Consider the following 22,538-nt stretch of genomic DNA (forward strand, 5'->3'; position numbering starts at 1 on the left):
GCCCACACACACAAGCACCATCCATGTCTCACATATTACAGCCCTCGCATGTGTCAGCCCCACGGCCCTGTACACCCCCACCCATACTCCACCCCATACAAACAGATCTGCAACCGGCACAATGGCGAATGATCACCACACGCCCTGCTCACAACCAGGATGCATGTACACTCACCGCTCGACTCCAGACGGGTCTGCTTCTCTAGGACCCGGACGTGGAGCGCTGGGGATATGCGTTCCAGGACCCCCATCTGTTCTTCCGACAAGTGGCCCCGGCGCCCCTTGGCATCCGCTGCCTTCAAGAGGCACCGGGCCTTGTTCAGGGTCCTGGACCTGAAGTCCTCCCAGCGCTTCCTGACATGTTGTAAGTCCCGGACTGCCACCCCCTCCGCGTTGATGGCAGTCACGATGTCAGTCCAGATCCGAGTCCGTCCTTCCTTGTCGGCGCGGGAACTTCCAAAGAGGGCATCATACTGCCCCAGGACTTGCTCCACCAGGACACCAACTTCGGTGGCACTGAAGCTGGTGCCCCTCTGCCTCTCTGGCCGGGGGTTGTCAGTGGTCACAGATGTTGTATGCCCCGACATGACAACCCCAGAGGCAGGAGTGTGTGGGCAACTGGGTCCTGGGGCTGGGCTGTGGAGCGATGGAATTCCAGTCGGGAGTCTTCGGTTCCAGCAGGGGTGGTCACAGCAACAGCACCCCTGGCTGATGTGCAGGCAGCAAATGGCAGTGCACGTGGGCAGCAGGCAGTCGGGCAGCAGCAGATGGCAGGTGGGAGCGTGCTCGGGGCTCCGAGGGGCAGTAGTTCGGCCTTCTGGGCAGGAGCGTGGTCTTCCTTGTGCTTACGCGTGGCCAGCTTGGTACGGAGTGATTTGGCACGTGAAAATCCTGCACGTCAGCGTGAAAACCGAGGAAAGGCCCTTAGCGCGTAAGCGCGTCAGCACGCATACGCGAATCCATTGGACCAAAGGCCCTCAGCGCGTGAGCGCGTCAGCACGCATACGCGAATCCATTGGACCAAAGGCCCTCAGCGCGTAAGCGCGTCTGTGACGTGACCCGCACCGGTGTTTCCCACACACCACGTGATGACAGAGCACACGTGGAAAGACTGCACGTCAGAGTCTCATCGCGTGTAATTGGACAGCACGTCAGAGTCATCGCGTGTAATTGGACAAAAGCGCGTGTACACGCGATTGGCCTATGTATGTGTATATGAGGTGTGCGCGGACACTTACACACGCAAGTACGTCAGCGCACCTGTATCCCAGTGTGCGCGCCAATTTCCACACGCTATTGTACTGGGCACTGGATTGGAGGGGTGCGCGGGTCACACGCTCGCCTACAACACGCACAACGCATTAATTTGCACGCTAACAAAATAACTAGCTCAGACCCAGGATGAACATACCGTTCCTAGCAGCAGTGGGCATGGCCTACCAAAGGAGGAGGATAGTCAGGGCCAGAATATTCACACCCAGAACCAGCCTTTTCGGGATGCCTGATGACCAGGTGCATGGGAGGTACAGGTTTCCACCACACATCATACTGGACCTGGTGAGTGAGTGGGAGGACGACCTCACATCACCCACCCTGTGCTCCCAAGCACTCAGCCCCCTGGAGAAGGTCCTCAATGTACTGCACTTCTTAGCCACTGGATCATTTCAGCGGACAAGTGCCATTGTGGGTGGTGTATCACAGGCCACCCAGTCACGGTGCCTACACCAGGTCTTGAACATCATCACTGCACGCCCATCAGTCCGCAGGCACATATACCTGCCCAGAACACCTGCAGAAAGGCATGCTGCTGCCCTGGATTTCTACGCTGTGGCACGATTCCCCAAAGTGCTAGGTGCCATTGACTGCACCCATGTGGCTCTACGTCCCCCCAGGGCATCTGAGCACATCTATAGGAACCGCAAGCACTGGCATTCCATCAACGTGCAGGTAGTATGTAATGCCAAGGGAATCATCACCTCACTATATGCCAACTATCCTGGGTCAACCCACGACAGCTTCATTTACCGAATGTCCACCCTAAGCCGGGACCTAGAAGCTGGCCGGCATGGCGATACATGGCTGCTTGGTGAGTATGAACGCCACTGCACATGCATGCATGTCAGATACTGAGCAAGGTCACAACCCCACCAATGATACCAATCACCACCTCCACAGGGGACAGTGCCTACCCTCTCAGCCCCCACATGATGACGCCAATTCGGAACCCCACCACGCCACCCCAGGTAAGATATAACGCAGCCCACATTACAACCCGGGGCATAGTGGAGCGCACATTTGGAGTGCTGAAGTCACGCTTTGGCTCCCTTGACCGTTCTGGCGGTCAGCTGTTGTACGCTCCCCCAGTAGTGTGCAGGATCATAGTGGCAGCATGTGTCCTGCACAACGTTGCAAGACGCCGGGGCCTGGCCGTGGACATGGTGGTGCCCCCCCATCCCCAACCACATGCACAGCCGCTGCGCATGGGAGGGGAAAGGGCACCGGGGGAGGCAGCCCGTACACAGCTAGTGGCTAATTACTTCACATAGAAATCACACCCCTGTGGAGTGCACACTGCCCTGGCACATTCCATCTGACAATCAATGATGACTCAACCTGACACTGATCCTGAATGTCTGGAGAAAGAACCGTGAAAACCATATCAGCCTGAGATTGTTCACCCGGAAGTGTCACAATGTGTGCATCCCTACCCACACTGACACCACCAATGCAGTTTTGTGAAGTTACAAATTCAAGCAGCTGAAATGAATACCCACTTGCAAAATGCAACAAGAGGACAGTGCCATGTCAGCCAACCCAACCCCAGCACCACCACACGACACACCGTGCCATGTCATGCTATTTGCACGTAAACAAATTAATCCCCACAACATGACACTAGTGTCACAATGTACGGTGTCCCTATTAGAAACTTGCAACACCTGAAATGCTCACAGTAATGCCGGACCAACAACAAACTTGAGCACGTACTACCATTAACATGACATCACTAATGTATAATATTATGAGTCTCACCACCTGGAAATGCCTGCACTCCCACCACTACCAACTGTGCAGTGTTGGCGCCTGTAGAGTTGTAGGTGCACTGCTGCCAACATGGACCACATCTCCAGACTAGAGGTCCTTGTGTAGACATGAGGAAGGGACCTGCAAATTTGGAGGTAGACACAGAAGATGAGTTACACATCAATGCAACATGCAGTGTACAACACAACAGCAGTATGCACTAGGAATGTATACACAGTATTGACTACAGACTGCCCACACAGCTCATGGGAGTCCAACGTCACTGTGTAATTCACTGTCACTTGGGCACACCCTTTGCAAGCCCATGGAAACGGGAAGCAGGAGGGGTGTGTGTGACTCAAACCCAAGCATCTGAACCAAATACATTACAAGCCTGCATGTGCCCAGCCACAATGCAGCGTATGCCCACAGGAACCACGGAAGCCAACAAATTGTCCCAAAAAAATTGGGAATAAAAGAAATAAAAATTAAAATAAAACAAAATAAAAATAAAAATCAAAAATGGCCATTGAAGGGCCCAGAGGGGTTGGGGAGGCCACCCAGGAGGTCCGAGGACAGGATGCACACCAGAACCCACCTGCGTGGACCCTGGGAAAAAAAAACACCTCCATGGGCTCATGGCCCACACGGCTACCCTATTGTGGGAGTATCACTGCTGTCGCTATTATCACCCTGTGCAGCTGCATCCGGAGGTGGTTGCACTATGGGAGGCAGCCCACGCAAGGCCCTAGTCTGCTCCTCCATGGCTGCAAGCATGCGGGTGTGGTAGGTCTGGTTCTGGAGGATGAGTATGCGGAGGTCCCCATGCAACAACTCACGGGATGCCCGGACCTCCGCCCTCGTTGCCTGCATCTCAGCTGAGAGCGTACGGGTGAGACGCTCCAGCTGCTGTTCTGTCCTTTGGTGTGTAGAAGCCTCAAGCTCAACAAGAGTCGTCCTGAGGTGAAGGAGCTCCTGCCTCAGGGCTTCCCTGCGGCCCTGGGACTCAATGGAGATGGCCTCCTGCAGAGTCGCCAGTGCCGCCCGCCTGTCCCTGTTGGACCCCAACATGTCCTCCCTGTGTGACTGGCAGATGGTGTCGGTTGCCTGCTCTAGTCGCTCCATCAGCCTTTCAGGGGGGACAATGGAAGTGGCCACCCTATCCATGGCCTGAGCCATCATCTCGGATGATGCTGCCTGTTGGGTTGCCATACCATAAATGGATTGCTCCCATGCAGTATTGCCAGGTGCCGTACGGCCACCACGTCGGCGGGCACCACACCTGTCTGGGGCAAGGCGAACTGCGCCTTGCTGTGCCGACACTGCCTGAGGCTGCAGGACTGCATTCCCCCTCTGATCTGCTGGCCCAGGAACAGGATCAGATGTCGCGGAGTGTGACCCTGCATCCGTAACCACCAAAGGCGTAGCTGCCAACACTGACATACCCATTGAGGGTTCTGACCCTGGTGCAGGTGGGTGAGACAGAAAAGAATCCCTCCCTGGAACACTCACCTGCGACGGCACGTAGGTCTCATCCGAATCAACACCTGAGTACAGCTCGGGGGAGGTGCAGCCAGAGACACCCCTTGAGAGCAGGACCTGCAGCACTTGTGGGTTCTCACCCACCACCACACCACGTCCCTCACTGGTGGTTGGTCGGCCCTCGGGCCCCTCCTGGGTCAGCACCATCTCCACAACCCCAGCAGTATCAGGTGCGTCTTCCCCTGCAAAGACATAAAAACAAAGAAATGGAAATAGGCATTAGCACCATGGCACACAATGAGGGCTGAGAAGCAAGAGAAACAGTACTTGTTTGACACATGTCCCACATGACTAAAACCCTCCCATGCATGCAGCCTCACTGCGTATGAAGGGCAGGCAAATGGCACACACTGATGACACCAAGATTGAAGATGAACACATTTTCTGCATGCTGCCTGGCAGTGGCATCACACATTGGCCTGTGATTGGCAGGTGAAACACACATGCCATCACACAGATGGCATGTACCATTGCTATTGAGTGAAGATGGAGAGGAGGGCAGCACCTATGCATACTGTCCAGTTCCCGCATCTAATAACTTTTCTAATTCTAACAGGTCAGATTCTTCACTTGGAGCTGCCAGTCCGAAATGGTGCAATTACACAGGGACATGTTTGAACAAATGATATCCAGGTAACTAAGTCACTCAACTTTACCATAGCCATGTCAGACATGTGACTAGAGGACTGCGACATGCCTAGTAAAAGTGGTGGAATGGTAAATATCTGACTAAATGAACAGTGCTAAATTTTGCAACAATGTTGTGGCAAGGTGACACTTCAAGGGCAACTGGCGTGCAGTTGGACTACATGTCTACTGTTGGCAGAAGGGATACAGCTATGGCCAAATGCAGCTGCGCAGGATGTATTGCATGAAGCACATGGATGACCCATACGACTCAGGCGCACACACTCTCACCTGGCACACAAGCAGAAGCCCTCACACACACCATGCACATGGATGACACACACATGCATGTGCACTCACAGGACAATGCCTCGTAATCAGGGAGATCTCCCACGCCTTGGATCTGTTCCTCCGTGACGTAGGTCCCAGCGACTGACTCATGTGGAGTGAGTTCCATGTCTACTACTGGAGACCCACCTCCAGTCACTAGAGTTGCGGCATGACTTGAGGCCAGCTTACTCTTTGCCCTGCGCTTTAGGTCATTCCAGCGCTTATAGCAATCATTGGCTGTGCGCCTCACGATTCCAAGGGCACTTACAATGTCCGCAACGGTCTGCCAGTGTGCCTGGCGTTGTGCAGGTGTGGTCTTGGATCCTGGAACAATGACCATCTCGTTGTCATGTGCGGACACATACTCGACATGTGCATTCAGTTCGTCATCCGTGAAGCTGGGCTTCCTGGACGGGCCGGACTGTGTAGCCGTGTCTGGGGCATCAGCCTGTGCCGGACGAGCACTCTTCCTCTTCCGCTTGGAAGGTGGTGGTGATCCCGAGTGTCCTGCGCCGCTCTGGACACTAGGGGCAGGAGCCCTGGTGGACTCTGTATCAGGAGTGTGGGATTGCACACTCAGCATGGGAGTTGGTGCAGGCATTGGCTCTAGTGTGATGGTGTCAGGGGGAATATCAGCAGCATGGACTAGGACCGACACTGTCCTGGCTGGGTGTGTGAGGGCTGTGTTGGATGGAGCCGCAGCTGCCCCTGCAGCCTCTCCGCCCTGCCTACTTGGTGCAGCAGATGACCTTGCTGCCCCAGATGCACGTGGCATGGTGACATCAACGTGCACCAGCGCACGTGTCATAGGCCTGCTGACCTGGAAGTCAGCCATGGAGTCAGCCAGGTCTGGTGCCACAATGGGCTGGTCCAACAAGGGCTGAGCATGGATGGTGTCAGCCACATCAGCCTCAACGGGGGGGGATTATGGGTGTCCTTGACTGGTCCTCCACACATGGTGGGACAGGCTCACCCTGCAAGTAACGACCACGTCCCCTACCGGATCCACCACGGCCACCACTTGTGGCTCTTTCACCTTTGCCACCCTTACGGAATCCTCGCCTCCCAACCATGGCACTGATGTTGATGTGCGTATGGGAGTGGCTGTCAAATATTGTCCTGGGCAATTGGGGGTCAAAGGGGTTGGGTACCAGATGGTAATTGTACCCTAGTGCTCTTGCAAGGCTGATTGTAACCCCTGGGGAAAGATGACGGGTCACGCTACGCACAGGAGCCCCAAAAAAGGGAGATGACGTGCACGCAACCCCTCCTAGACCACGTGTGCAGAAAGAAAAACCTGCACTACGCTGTGGCACCCAGTAACACAAGAATGAACGTATGCGTGTCACATGCAGCCTAGAATGACCTCTGAAGGGGTAGGCTACACACGGGGGAAACCCAGATGTTAGATACGTGCGTGACTCACCGTCTGCCAGGTAAAAGAGCGTGAAAAAGGAGCGCGTTTGGTTGGCAACACCCCCGCCAAAAGAAGATTTGTACGCTGTCTGAGGAGACAGGACAACAGTAGAAGGGAACACTGTTTGAGGGAACAGGCCCAGGTAAACCAGTAAAAGAGAAAAAAGAGAAAAATCTGTCAGAGGTAACAGGGAATACGAACTTGAAACGCCGTGAAGTAAATCGCGTGTGAACCGACAAGAAGTACAGAATTCACCCACTCGCTCTCCAAGAAAAGCACGTACAAGGAAATGGTGTTCTACGCGTACCTTTTATACAGGCCCACACGTTCAACGTCACTTACGCGGCGTGTACGCGCTAGGGCCATTTGCACCAATTACACGCTTTGTGACTTATGCGTGTACGGCCATTTCCACCAATTACACGCTTTGTGACTTATGCGTGTACGGCCATTTCCACCAATTACACGCTTTGTGACTTATGCGTGTACGGCCATTTCCACCAATCACACGCGATGAGACTCTGACGTGCAGTCTTTCCACGTGTGCTCTGTCATCACGTGCTGTGTGGGAAACACCCGTGCGGGTCATGTCACAGACGCGCTTACGCGCTGAGGGCCTTTGGTCCAATAGAATCGCGTATGCGTGCTGACGCGCTTACGCGCTAAGGGCCTTTCCTCGGTTTTCACGCTGACGTGCAGGATTTTCACGTGCCAAATCACTCCGTACCAAGCTGGCCACGCGTAAGCACACGGAAGACCACGCTCCTGCCCAGAAGGCCGAACTACTGCCCCCCAGAGCCCCGAGCACCCTCCCACCTGCTATCTGCTGCTGCCTGACTGCCTGCTGCCCACGTGCACTGCCATTTGCTGCCTGCACATCAGCCAGGGGTGCTGTTGCTGTGACCACCCCTGCTGGAACAGAAGACTCCCGACTGGAATTCCATCGCTCCACAGCCCAGCCCCAGGACCCAGTTGGCCACCCACTCCTGCCTCTGGGGTTGTCATGTCGGGGCAAACACCATCTGTGACCACTGACAACCCCCGGCCAGAGAGGCAGAGGGGCACCAGCTTCAGTGCCACCGAAGTTGGTGTCCTGGTGGAGCAAGTCCTGGGGCAGTATGATGCCCTCTTTGGAAGTTCCCGCGCCGACAAACAAGGACGGACTCGGATCTGGACTGACATCGTGACTGCCATCAACGCGGAGGGGGTGGCAGTCCGGGACTTACAACATGTCAGGAAGCGCTGGGAGGACTTCAGGTCCAGGACCCTGAACAAGGCCCGGTGCCTCTTGAAGGCAGCGGATGCCAAGGGGCGCCGGGGCCACTTGTCGGAAGAACAGATGGGGGTCCTGAAACGCATATCCCCAGCGCTCCACGTCCAGGTCCTAGAGAAACAGAGCCGTCTGGAGTCGAGCGGTGAGTGTACATGCATCCTGGTTGTGAGCAGGGCATGTGGTGATCATTCGCCATTGTGCCGGTTGCACATCTGTTTGTATGGGGTGGAGTATGGGTGGGGGTGTACAGGGCCGTGGGGCTGACACATGCGAGGGCTGTAATGGTGCTTGTGTGTGTGGGCTTGCATGGCAAATGCAGTTGTGCGTGCACACATGTTTGGATGAATGTGTATGTAAGTAGACATGTCCGTGATGTCAGGCATGTATGTTGTTTTCGACTGCATGTATGAGCACTGTGTACATGTGCATGTGTGTGTATTTGACAAGGGTGCAACAGTGATGCAACATGGATGCATGTGACAGCGGTATGTGGAAGCCTGATTGGCAGATGTGACATGGATGCCCGTCTGAACAGTGTGACACTTGGCAGAGGTGTAGACATGCATGCAAGTGTGGTGGTGTGTGTACATGTGTGGTGCACTTCCTGTGTTGCATGTGATGTCTGGCTCCCCTTTGGCTGCTGATGCTGTTGTATGTGTAGGGATGGTGCTGGCAGTTGCGATATGGCTGTGGTATGGCTCATGTGTGCCAGTTGCAATGACATGTGTGTTGGGGATTGTGATGACATGTCTGAGGTTTGCCAATGCCACTCATGTGCAACTGTCATGCGTGTATGTGTCCATTGTACAGTGCCCTGATGCCTGTGTTTTGTTTCTCCCTGTCTGCAGCGTCAACTGATGAAGAGGGCGGAGAAGGTGCTGTGGAGCACAGCGGCGGGGATCCGACCGCCAGCCGGAGACGCAAGGCCCGGCTCCCCTCCCGTGTTGTCATCTCGTCGGGGAGTGAGGAGTCCGGTGCCGCGTCCCAGGCTGCAGCTGCCGGGGGGAGGTCCAAGAGGCGGAGGTTGCAGTTGGACTCCTCGGCAGCAGAAGGGGCATCTGGGACCCCACAGGGCCCAACAGCGGAAGATGGCACAGAGTCATCCAGGTTGGTGGGGGGTTTGGTGGTGGAGGGGGCCGCGCAAGCACCAGAGAATGGGTCTGGAGGTGGGGATCCCACTGGTGCTAGTGGTGCAGTGCAGGACCAGGGACAGGAGGCAGCACAGGCGGCCGCGGAGGTGCCTGTGTGCAATCCTGTCCCCGATCCTGTCCCTGCATCATCTTGCACCAGCAGGGATGCCTACGTCCAGACCCGTTTGTAGGCAGGGGATGAGCTGACGTCAACTGGCCTTCCTCTGCCTGCGGACGTGGCCATCCAGGTCCGGGTTGAGCCTGTCCTGGCTGGTGTGGCGTTGCGTCAACGGGCCATTGCGAGGTGACCTGCAGTCTTTTCATGGAGAGACTGCACGTCATCTCGAATGGCTCGTTGACCACGTCAGCCTGCTGGGACAGGTCACCCAGGCCGGATTCCGCTGTCTGATGGGGCTTGCTCCGACCCCCTCCTCAACTGGACCCCCCTACGCGCCAGTCGTCCTCTGTGCCATCTTCCCACCCATCAGTCACCTGGGTGCCCTGTGGAGCTGCCTCTGACAGTGCGGCCAGGCTGGTGGAGGAGGCATCCCTGCCACAGTCGGGAGTCGGAGGTCCAGCAGGGGTGGCCACATCAACAAGTGCACCCCATCCGGCGGAGGATGTGCAGGCAGCAGGAGGCAGTGCACGGGCAGAGGCAGAGCAGCAGCAGCAGCAAGATGGTGGGAGACATGAAGGCTCGGGGCTTTCGACATCGGAGGGGCAGGCATCGGCCGGAGGGCAGGGGGACCCAGGACAGAGAGTGTCTTCCGTGTGGCAGCGGTTGGGCCACGCCATAGGTGCGGAGCGGCGGCGGGCGGAAGAGGCGCGGCTCACAATGGTCAGGGCGGAGAACTCCATGCGGAGGGCCCTGAGGCGGGCCGAGTGCCTCGAGGCAATCCGCAGGGGGTTGGAGGAGGACACAGCGTCGTCCCTGCGGACCCTCGGGCCATGGAACTGGACCACCTCCGGGACACCGAACAGGAGTTCGATGATGCCCTGGCCCGGGACACCACAGAGTGAGCCGCTGGACTTGCCCGCCGCCTTTGTATATAGTTCTTTAGTTTTAGGTTTCCTTTCGTTCTTATTATGATTTGGAGTCGACGGACACTGCTCCACTTTTTGTATATAGTTGATATTTAGGTAGGTTTTTTAGGAGGTTTCCTTAGTTCAGTTGGGATCATGGACCCTTGTTATTTTTGTACATAGTTCTTTGTTGCATGGAGAGTTTTTACATTTCACTTTGGACAAAATTTTTAGGATTTGGATTTCCAGTTTTGTGTTTTTATGCGGACATGCAGCTTATTTTTTCACATTTACATTGTAGTTGGTTTTCTTTCTTTAGCATTCGTAATTTTTTTCAATACATTTTTGTTGCCATTGTTCACTGTGTGGTTTCATCTCATTGGTTTCATGCATGTCATGTTGTGTGTTTTCCCATTCAATTGCAAAAAATGTGTGTGACGGACATGGGTTCATTAGCTTCATGAACATTGGGGGTGTAACATGTGATTTCCATTTCCATGTGGGTGAATGGGTTACTTGGTAGGGCTTTTTGGCTGTGGAGGCTGACCATTACGCACATGATTGGGGATTGTGAGGACCTGGTGGGGGCTGCACATGGTGGCAGGGGGGTGGGGGTGGTGGGAGACATGAGTGGGGGCATGGTGGAGGTTGACCCTGCACTGCCGGGGGGTGGGGGTGGTGGGAGACATGAGTGGGGGCCTGGTGGAGGCTGCCCCTGCACTGCTGGGGGGTGGGGGTGGTGGGAGACATGAGTGGGGGCCTGCTGGAGGCTGCCCCTGCACTGCTGGGGGGTGGGGGTGGTGGGAGACATGAGTGGGGGCCTGGTGGGGGCTGGCCATGGTGGCAGGGGGTGGGGGTGGTGGGAGACATGAGTGGGGGCCTGGTGGAGGCTGCCCCTGCACTGCTGGGGGGTGGTTGGTGGTACACGAGTGGGGGCCTGGTGGAGGCTGCCCCTGCACTGCTGGGGGGTGGGGGTGGTGGTAGACATGAGTGGGGGCCTGCTGGAGGCTGCCCCTGCACTGCTGGGGGGTGGGGGTGGTGGGAGACATGAGTGGGGGCCTGCTGGAGGCTGCCCCTGCACTGGTGGGGGTGGTGGGAGACATGAGTGGGGGCCTGCTGGAGGCTGCCCCTGGTGGCTGGGGGGTGGGGGTGGTGGGACACATGAGTGGGGGCCTGATGGAGGCTGCCCCTGGTGGCTGGGGGGTGGGGGTGGTGGGACACATGAGTGGGGGCCTGGTGGAGGGTGACCCTGGATGCTGAGGGGTGGGGTGCAGGGGGACATGAGTGGGGCCTGCTGGAGGCTGCCCCTGGTGGCTGGGGGGTGGGGGTGGTGGGACACATGAGTGGGGGCCTGCTGGAGGCTGCCCCTGCACTGCTGGGGGTGGGGGTGGTGGGACACATGAGTGGGGGCCTGGTGGAGGCTGCCCCTGGTGGCTGGGGGGTGGGGGTGGTGGGAGACATGAGTGGGGGCCTGCTGGAGGCTGCCCCTGCACTGCTGGGGGGTGGGGGTGGTGGGAGACATGAGTGGGGGCTTGATGGGGGCTGGCCATGGTGGCAGGGGGTTGGGGGTGGTGGGAGACATGAGTGGGGGCCTGGTGGAGGCTGCCCCTGCACTGCTGGGGGGTGGAGGTGGTGGGACACATGAGTGGGGGCCTGCTGGAGGCTGCCCCTGCACTGCTGGGGGGTGGGGGTGGTGGGAGACATGAGTGGGGCCCTGCTGGAGGCTGCCCCTGCACTGCTGGGGGGTGGGGGTGGTGGGGGACATGAGTGGGGGCCTGCTGGAGGCTGCCCCTGGTGGCTGGGGGGTGGGGGTGGTGGGACACATGAGTGGGGCCTGGTGGAGGCTGCCCCTGGTGGCTGGGGGGTGGGGGTGGTGGGAGACATAAGTGGGGACCTGCTGGAGGCTGCCCCTGCACTGCTGGGGGGTGGGGGTGGTGGGACACATGAGTGGGGGCCTGGTGGAGGCTGCCCCTGGTGGCTGGGGGGGTGGGGGTGGTGGGAGACATGAGTGGGGGCCTGCTGGAGGCTGCCCCTGCACTGCTGGGGGGTGGGGGTGGTGGGAGACATGAGTGGGGGCCTGGTGGAGGCTGCCCCTGCACTGCTGGGGGGGTGGTGGGACACATGAGTGGGGGCCTGGTGGAGGCTGCCCCTGCACTGCTGGGGGGTGGGGGTGGTGGTAGACATGAGTGGGGGCCTGCTGGAGGCTGCCCCTGCACTGCGGGGGGGTGGGGGTCGTGGGAGACATGAGTGGGGGCCTGCTGGAGGCTGCCCCTGCACTGCTGGGGGGTGGGGGGTGGTGGGAGACATGAGTGGGGGCCTGCTGGAGGCTGCCCCTGGTGGCTGGGGGGTGGGGGTGGTGGGACACATGAGTGGGGGCCTGGTGGAGGCTGCCCCTGGTGGCTGGGGGGTGGGGGTGGTGGGACACATGAGTGGGGGCCTGGTGGAGGGTGACCCTGGATGCTGGGGCGTGGGGGTGCAGGGGGACATGAGTGGGGGCCTGGTGGAGGGTGACCCTGCACTGCCGGGGGTTGGGGGTGGTGGGAGACATGAGTGGGGGCCTGCTGGAGGCTGCCCCTGCACTACTGGGGGGTGGGGGTGGTGGGAGACATGAGTGGGGGCCTGCTGGAGGCTGCCCCTGGTGGCTGGGGGGTGGGGGTGGTGGGACACATGAGTGGGGGCCTGCTGGAGGCTGCCCCTGCACTGCTGGGGGGTGGGGTGGTGGGACACATGAGTGGGGGCCTGGTGGAGGCTGCCCCTGGTGGCTGGGGGGTGGGGGTGGTGGGAGACATGAGTGGGGGCCTGCTGGAGGCTGCCCCTGCACTGCTGGGGGGTGGGGGTGGTGGGAGACATGAGTGGGGGCCTGGTGGAGGCTGCCCCTGCACTGCTGGGGGGTGGGGGTGGTGGTAGACATGAGTGGGGGCCTGGTGGAGGCTGCCCCTGCACTGCTGGGGGGTGGGGGTGGTGGTAGACATGAGTGGGGGCCTGCTGGAGGCTGCCCCTGCCCTGCTGGGGGGTGGGGGTGGTGGGAGACATGAGTGGGGGCCTTCTGGAGGCTGCCCCTGCACTGCTGGGGGGTGGAGGTGGTGGGAGACATGAGTGGGGGCCTGCTGGAGGCTGCCCCTGGTGGCTGGGGGGTGGGGGTGGTGGGACACATGAGTGGGGGCCTGGTGGAGGCTGCCCCTGGTGGCTGGGGGGTGGGGGTGGTGGGACACATGAGTGGGGGCCTGGTGGAGGGTGACCCTGCACTGCCGGGGGGTGGGGGTGGTGGGAGATATGAGTGGGGGCCTGGTGGAGGGTGACCCTGCACTGCCGGGGGGTGGGGGTGGTGGGAGACATGAGTGGGGGCCTGGTGGAGGCTGACCCTGCACTGCCGGGGGGTGGGGGTGCAGGGGGACATGAGTGGGGGCCTGGTGGAGGGTGACCCTGCACTGCCAGGGGGTGGGGGTGGTGGGAGACATGAGTGGGGGCCTGGTGGGGGCTGCCCATGGTGGCAGGGGGGTGGGGGTGGTGGGAGACCTGAGTGGGGGCCTGGTGGAGGCTGCCCCTGCACTGCTGGGGGGTGGGGGTGGTGGGACACATGAGTGGGGGCCTGCTGGAGGCTGCCCCTGCACTGCTGGGGGGTGGGGGTGGTGGGACACATGAGTGGGGGCCTGGTGGAGGCTGCCCCTGCACTGCTGGGGGGGTGGGGGTGGTGGGAGACATGAGTGGGGGCCTGGTGGGGGCTGCCCATGGTGGCAGGGGGGTGGGGGTGGTGGGAGACATGAGTGGGGGCCTGGTGGAGGCTGCCCCTGCACTGCTGGGGGGTGGGGGTGGTGGGAGACATGAGTGGGGGCCTGGTGGAGGGTGACCCTGCACTGCCGGGGGGTGGGGGTGGTGGGAGACATGAGTGGGGGCCTGGTGGAGGGTGACCCTGCACTGCCGGGGGGTGGGGGTGGTGGGAGACATGAGTGGGGGCCTGGTGGAGGGTGACCCTGCACTGCCAGGGGGTGGGGGTGGTGGGACACATGAGTGGGGGCCTGGTGGGGGCTGCCCATGGTGGCAGGGGGGTGGGGGTGGTGGGAGACATGAGTGGGTGCCTGGTGGAGGCTGCCCCTGCACTGCCGGGGGGTGGGGGTGGTGGGACACATGCGTGGGGGCCTGCTGGAGGCTGCCCCTGCACTGCTGGGGGGTGGGGGTGGTGGGAGACATGAGTGGGGGCCTGGTGGAGGCTGCCCCTGCACTGCTGGGGGGTGGGGGTGGTGGGACACATGAGTGGGGGCCTGCTGGAGGCTGCCCCTGCACTGCTGGGGGGTGGGGGTGGTGGGAGACATGAGTGGGGGCCTGGTGGAGGGTGACCCTGGATGCTGGGGGGTGGGGGTTCAGGGGGACATGAGTGGGGCCTGGTGGAGGGTGACCCTGCACTGCCGGGGGGTGGGGGTGCAGGGGGACATGAGTGGGGGCCTGGTGGAGGGTGACCCTGCACTGCCGGGGGGTGGGGGTGGTGGGAGACATGAGTGGGGGCCTGGTGGGGGCTGGCCATGGTGGCAGGGGGGTGGGGGTGGTGGGAGACATGAGTGGGGGCCTGGTATAGGCTGCCCCTGCACTGCTGGGGGATGGGGGTGGTGGGACACATGAGTGGGGGCCTGCTGGAGGCTGCCCCTGCACTGCTGGGGGGTGGGGGTGGTGGGAGACATGAGTGGGGGCCTGGTGGAGGGTGACCCTGCACTGCCGGGGGGTGGGGGTGGTGGGAGACATGAGTGGGGGCCTGGTGGGGGCTGCCCATGGTGGCAGGGGGGTGGGGGTAGTGGGAGACATGAGTGGGGGCCTGGTGGAGGCTGCCCCTGCACTGCTGGGGGGTGGGGGTGCTGGGAGACATGAGTGGGGGCCTGCTGGAGGCTGCCCCTGGTGGCTGGGGGTGGTGGTAGACATGAGTGGGGTCCTGGTGGGGGCTGGCCATGGTGGCAGGGGGGTGGGGGTGGTGGGACACATGAGTGGGGGCCTGGTGGGGGCTGGCCATGGTGGCAGGGGGGTGGGGGTGCAGGGGGACATGAGTGGGGGCCTGGTGGAGGCTGCCCCTGCACTGCTGGGGGGTGGGGGTGGTGGGAGACATGAGTGGGGGGCTGGTGGAGGCTGCCCCTGGTGGCTGGGGGGTGGGGGTGGTGGGAGACATGAGTGGGGGCCTGGTGGGGGCTGGCCATGGTGGCAGGGGGGTGGGGGTGGTGGGAGACATGAGTGGGGGCCTGGTGGAGGCTGCCCCTGCACTGCTGGGGGGTGGGGGTGGTGGGAGACATGAGTGGGGGCCTGGTAGAGGGTGACCCTGGATGCTGGGGGGTGGGGGTGGTGGGAGACATGAGTGGGGGCCTGGTGGAGGGTGACCCTGGTGGCTGGGGGGTGGGGGTGGTGGGACACATGAGTGGGGGCCTGCTGGAGGCTGCCCCTGCACTGCTGGGGGGTGGGGGTGGTGGGAGACATGCATTGTTGATCAGTAGTGCAAGGTGACATGTGGGTTGGCTGGGGGCATGCCCATGGTGGATGGGCTGCCTGCGGGACATGAGCAGGGGTGCAGGGTAGTCCCCCGTGGTGTGGGCTGCCTGCAGGGGCCGTGGAGGTTGTGGAGCGTACACCTGGGAGGACCCACAAGGCCAATTCACGTGTAGTACTCCCCAGAACCCCTGAAATACACGTACCCTGATGGAATAGCGTGTGCAACTTCCCGCGCACCCATGTAATATACGTACCCTGCTCGCACTGGCCCATTCGCGTGTGGAACTTCCCGCGCACCCCTGAAATGCACGTACCCTGCAGAATTCGCGTGTGGAACTTCCCGCGCACCCCTGAAATACACGTACCCTGATGGAATCGCGTGTGGAACTTCCCGCGCACCCCTGAAATACACGTACCCTGCTCGCACTGGGACTATCGCGTGTGTAACTTCCCGCGCACCCCTGAAATACACGTACCCTGATGGAATCGCGTGTGGAACTTCCCGCGCACCCATGTAATACACGTACCCTGCTCGCACTGGCCCATTCGCGTGTGGAACTTCCCACGCACCCCTGATATGCACGTACCCTGCAGAATTCGCGTGTGGAACTTCCCGCGCACCCTTGAAATACACGTACCCTGCTCGCACTGGGCCAATCGCGTGTGGAACTTCCCGCGCACCCCTGAAATACACGTACCCTGCTCGCACTGGGCCAATCGCGTGTGGTGCTTTCCGCGCACCCCTGAAATACACGTACCCTGCTCGCACTGGCCCATTCGCGTGTGGAACTTCCCGCGCACCCCTGAAATGCACGTACCCGGCCAAATCGCGTGCGAGACTTCCCGCGCACCCCGGTATACACGTATTTTTTGTCAGCGGGTCAGTGTTTGTGGGTACCCCTTTGCACGTCATTTGTCCTGGCGGGCCACAGTATAGGACATTCATCATGGCAGTATATAGGTGCTATTTGTTGGCGCACCTTTTGGCGCACATTTCTTACAGCCGCAGAGACGCTACCGCCTGCTTTCTTGTGGCGGTCATGTTTGTGCCTGTGCGCTGGTTTGAGCGTGTGCTTTTTTGCCCTATTCTATTCCATGAATACGTGTTGTAGGCTAGCGTGTGGGCGTTCCGCGCACTTGTGCCCTGTACTTCCCCCGTGACGCCCACGTTTTGGCAAGTTGTTCCCCATTCCGAGTGTTACGCCCGTGTTCCGCCTACTTTTGTTGCGTGTGCCGCGCTATGTGCGATTTTCGCTCTGGCCTGTGCGATTTTCGCTGTGACCTGGCGCACGCTGTTAGATGGCCTGTGCGCCAACGTGCGCCGCGCACTTTTTTATCGCACATCCGCTGGTTTTCTCGCGCACGGACTTCCATGAATCGATGTGCGCTGCTTTTCGTGCGATTTTCGCACTTGCACTGCGATTTTCGCTATTCCACTGCGATTCGCACGTTTTTGCCCACTTGCGCCGCGCAAATTATTCCATGAATCGGCCTGTAAATATTTTGTGGATCTCCCAAAACTGTGAAATTTATTAACCTAGTTTTATAAAGACCATTGACTGAATAGCTTCGTGCATAGGATCAAATCTTAAATAGTCTTTGGAAATTATTCAACTTCTCTGACATTTCAAGTTATCAGTCCTATACCTGGTACCGCCATTCAGGATAGGATACCAAAATATGATAGTTCTCAGAACATTTGTATTTGTATTTTATTTATTTATATAGCATCTGGGCGCATATTTTAGGAGGTAAGATTACAATTACATACTTGGAGAAATAGATAACTACCAGCTTACAGTAAACATGCGGGTAGAGCTACGGTATGACAATAATATATACAATATAAAATATGAGATACAAAAAGTCATGTGCAGGCAAGAAGGATATACAAACAGTTCCTCTAACAAATAGAGCATGAACATATAGGAGGTTCACACGCAAATATAGGAGGTTCACAGGAAGATATGTTATCTACGTACAAGAGATATAAGCAAGAGGAATACAAGCATTATATACACGTGAACTATACAGCAAAATGCAAGAGTGGGTGACATAGTGGCAGTATCCGTAGTATAGCGTTAAATATCTCATAAGTTTTGTGCTGATAGCCACACTTTGGTTTTGCTTTTAAAGACATGGAAGGAAGGCTCAGCTCTGATAGCATTGGGAAGGGTATTCCAAAGCTTAGAAGTCAAGACAGGGAAGCTTGCACCGCCAGCTTTTGAAGTTGAAGTGACACTTACCCCCCCAAAACCCCTGTAAAAAGAAATAAAGAGCGAATGCCTACCATCAATAAAACTAATAACCCACCAAGACAACCACCCCAATCCACACTGATGACCCACATAAGTTAAAAACATGCTAATTTTATCCTGGTATATAAGAAGGGAGACCGGTTGAACCCTGGTAATTATGGGTCGATCTCCCTACAGGATGCCTCGAGTGAAATCTTTTCTGTTATTGATAGGTACCAGTCTTCCTTTAAAAAAAGAGGTTGGCCCTTCACTCAACTGTCTTATATTGAATCTTTTCTCATTAAAAGCTATGTGGTCCAATCAGATGATATATTTCACTTTTTTGGGATTTAAAGCAATCCTTTGATGGAGTAAATAGGCAGAAACTCTGGAGCAAATTGCACCAGATGGGCACCCGAGTATCTTCCTTGGCATTCTGGTGGCTTGGCATGCAGAGGCGAGTATTAGAGCTCGTCTTGATCAAGGTGGTCACTTTTCCCGGCCTATATTTACCTATAGAGGACTAAGCCAAGGCTGTGTACGAGTGTTTTGAAGCGGAGCTTTGGTTACATCATTGGGTCATCCCATCTCCCCCTGACTGGGCTCCCTAAGAGTGACCCTCAAGACTCCATTGTAATAGAGATTTAAAATAGAGTAACCATTCCGCACCCCCGAAGTGCCTGCAAGTGCTGTTTGGGCTGGTTGGACTGCGACTTGTGCATCCCCAAGAGGAAGCAACCTCTCTGCCACGCCGTAACGCAGGAGGACTTTTGTTTTCATTTACCCAACTTCCCAGCGACTCTATGCCCCGCCCAGCCTCTGCTTCTTCCAACAGCCTATATAACTGCACGGGTACGCGCACCCCAGAAGTGCCTGGAAGTGCTGTCTGGGCTGGTTGGACCTCCTTGTTTCACTTGCTGAGCTCCTGATGGGCGTCCCCAAGAGGAAGCAACCTCTCTGCCACGCCGTAACGCAGGAGGACTTTTGTTTTCATTTACCCAAGTAAATATTACTTAAGACTTTGCCCATCTTATCCATTTTTGGACTCACGCTGGGTCTCTAGTGGACTCGCGCAGATGCAACGTGACCTTTTTCTTTCTTTACTCTGTTGCAGCTTCCCAGCGGCGCACTACCCTGCTGACCCTCCTCTTCTCCCGACAGCCTACATAACGGCACGGGTACGTTAAGTAAAATTGATTGTTTGGAAAGTGTATATTTTAGTTGCTCTTGGGTCCTGAAGTAACGTTGAGGCTCTTGTACAGTGCTTTCTACAGTACATTTGCTGTTCTGTTAATTGTGCTGCCACTTGGCAGTAACTTCAGATTGACTATTGTTCATCTGCACCTGGTACTCAAAGGCATTGTTATTGGTGATTGGAGTGAGGGTAGCAAACTACTGACTATATTCACCTACTCACTTATGATTGTGGTGAATTATGGCTAGTAGTTTAAGAAGTGGAAAGGTATGTAAAAATACCGAAGCCCGCAAATATTATTGAGGCTGAAACACTGCAAGTCCCCAATAACGAAGTAATTGAAAGGGGTAACCCAGCACATACGTCAGGAACTATTGCACAAACAAATACTATTGGTACTGATAACATCGAAGAAATAAATAGTCCTGTGTCCAATGTGTTGGATGGTGAGGCTGTGAAGGTACATGCTATTGTACATGTGCCTAGTATGAACAGACATGGCACAGCCTCAGTTACCTTGAAAGAGAAGTATGATGGAGAACGCTCGGTGCAGCATAGTTTTCTCAGTATGCAAGAAGAACAAAACCCAATAACAACCCGCAATCCCACCTGGGGATATCTTCAACCAGGGTATCACAGATGATTCAATGCTGGCACCTATTATTATGGCTGAACTAGGAAAACGTGTCCACATGTCTTTGGGACCATCTACTCCTGTTAATGCCAGACATGGAGGGATCGAGGAAGTGCACCTCTTTGGAGCTAGATCAGGAGATGTGGATATTTCACATATTCCTTCAGTGGGACCTTTTGCCCCCTCTCAAGTTCCAATGATTGGACCTAATCCTCCAACCAGCAACGATCTGCAACATTTTGAGGCAAACCAAACCTCAGTTGAAGGTGTCAGAGCCTGCTCCAGCCCAGTGGATGCAAAACAGATATCACTGGCAGCCCATGAAGCATTTCGAATTGCATTTCTGGGTATGTCAAATGCATTCAACGATTTTGAAACAGCAGAGCACATCTTCCAGGTATTGACAATGTGGGATGTTTTTACCCATGCATACAAGCCCTACCATAAAACTGTGCAGTACTGGCATGTAAAACATCATGATGGCCAGAACTCCCCAGAGAGTGCACAGGGAAAACATGAAGAATAGGCTGCCACCCATTTTTGCCTATGTTGTGAGCACAGGAGGGCACTGCCTAAAACCACCATTGGGCTACACACACAGTAGCCTGAAACCATTGGGAATGGCAATGCTGATTGTAAAAAAGCAACTCAGAACTGTGGGGAATTAATTTTCTTAATCCCAAAAATGGTTGCATTACCAGTACTCACCACTATCAGAAAGCCGGCGTTTTAAAACCACCAGACTTTTGTGTAAAACTGCACAAATGAAACAAAACCAGACCAAGGAAAGACTTGCTAAGAGGTGGAAGAATGTAAAACCATATTCTGAAATGACTTGAAGGAAGTAATTATTTAATGTATAGGTACAAATTGTTAGTTTGATTTGAATGTAGAAAACTGGGACCAAAAAGTGACATTTAGCTGAAACCTGGCTTAGTGAAACTGGATTCTGCCTGACAACTACCCCCGACAGGAGAAACCTGTTCAGCCACTCTTCCCAGGCCTAGCTGCATCCTGCTGCCCCTTGCCAAAAGGAGTTGTCACCTCTCTGATTAGATTAGGGGTGGAGCACCTGGGAACTGGAAGGAACAGAACAATGCAACTCCCTTGACTCAGGCAAATGTTATATTGGGGGCGTCGTAAAGTGGCTTCCTCTTAGGGGAAACTGGGAGGGGAAGTGCCTCTGCTAGCAGCTGAGCTTGGGGGAAGTGGATAAACCAGTTATTCCACCCTGTGATGTGGGAAGCCACACCCCTTTTTGACCAGGGCATAATTTTAAAAAGATAGATAACTCATAGTGCGGACTTGTCAGAATTATATAAGTAATATCATTATTTTTGTGATTTTTCTGTGAACATTTTGAGAGGCGTTAGGACCCTGTGGTGTATTCTGGGGGGTTGCTAGCGGAAAATAGGGTCTCACTCCAAATGTATGCATGTTAAAAATCTGACACTTCATCAATTAATGTCCATACTCCTTGCGCACATGCGTGTGATTTTGGGTAAATGTCCAATATTGCAAAACCAGTTAAAAAGCGCAAAATGTTGTCATTTTTGAATGCATGCCCCCAGGAAGATCAGAGGCGGACAAGCATGGACCATAAGGAATATATAATGTGTACATATAATTTCAACAAATTGTATATCTGGGAATGATGTATTTGAATCAAATATAGATTTGTGGGCAAACTGACCAGGGGAGGATCCTCTGACCCATAAACAGACCTCATCATGATGACAATCAATTTCCTTCCCCCAATCATGGGAGAGGGGAGAATTGGGCCAATGACAAGTAGAGAGGGGCAGGCTTAGCTAGGGCCAGGCACACACCCATTTTCAAAACACATAAAAAGAGACTGCTGGGACAGGTAGAGACATTCAATTCCATTTGCTGCGGAGCATGCTGACCGACGACTTCACATCCAGAGATCCAACACGTAACTTCCAAGCTAAACAGAGACTACAGAACTTTGAACCAAGAAGGCCCACTGCAAGCAAAAGTATTTGTCAGCAGGCCTCAAAATCATTTGCAAACTATTCCACAGCCGGGCGAGCTGTCTGAATTCTTTTGCCAAGAACTCTTGCCAGTACCCAGAAAGCAGTGTTACATCCAGAATCCACTTGATCCGGACCGGAAAGCAGAGCGGTATCCAGAACCAGAGGCCGCTGAATCCAGAGAGGCTAGACCAGCAGAGCAGAGCTGACCCAGATCGCTGTGAGCAGAACCGGTGCCTGATTGACCCGCCGAGCAGACTGAACCGCAGCCGGACGTGTTGACCAGATCCGTGACGAGGCCTAGTTCAAATTTATATTGTGAGTACCTAGCAGAACTGAGCAGAACAAATCTCTTAGTTAAAATAATCTAATCCAAACTATTTTAACCTAAGTAGAACAGCCTCCTAGAAATCGTGTCATCTGTCATTCGTAAAGCTGCACAACTGTCACCTGTCAATTCTGCAGCTGCAAGCTGTCACCTGTCATTTTGAGTTTTACTTTAAATCCGAAAATCTACCTTTATTAAATCGTCCGTATCTCTAGAACCGTTTGTGCCAGGAATGTGGTTTAACTTTCCTCTGAAAGCTTAGGATCTAGGCTTTCCAACAAGCCTATACCCGACTTCCTACTCCTTATCCTTTTACCGCAA

This window comes from Ambystoma mexicanum, chromosome 2q (assembly GCF_040938575.1).
Source record: "Ambystoma mexicanum isolate Mex_15411 chromosome 2q, UKY_AmexF1_1, whole genome shotgun sequence".
NCBI lineage: Eukaryota > Metazoa > Chordata > Amphibia > Caudata > Ambystomatidae > Ambystoma > Ambystoma mexicanum.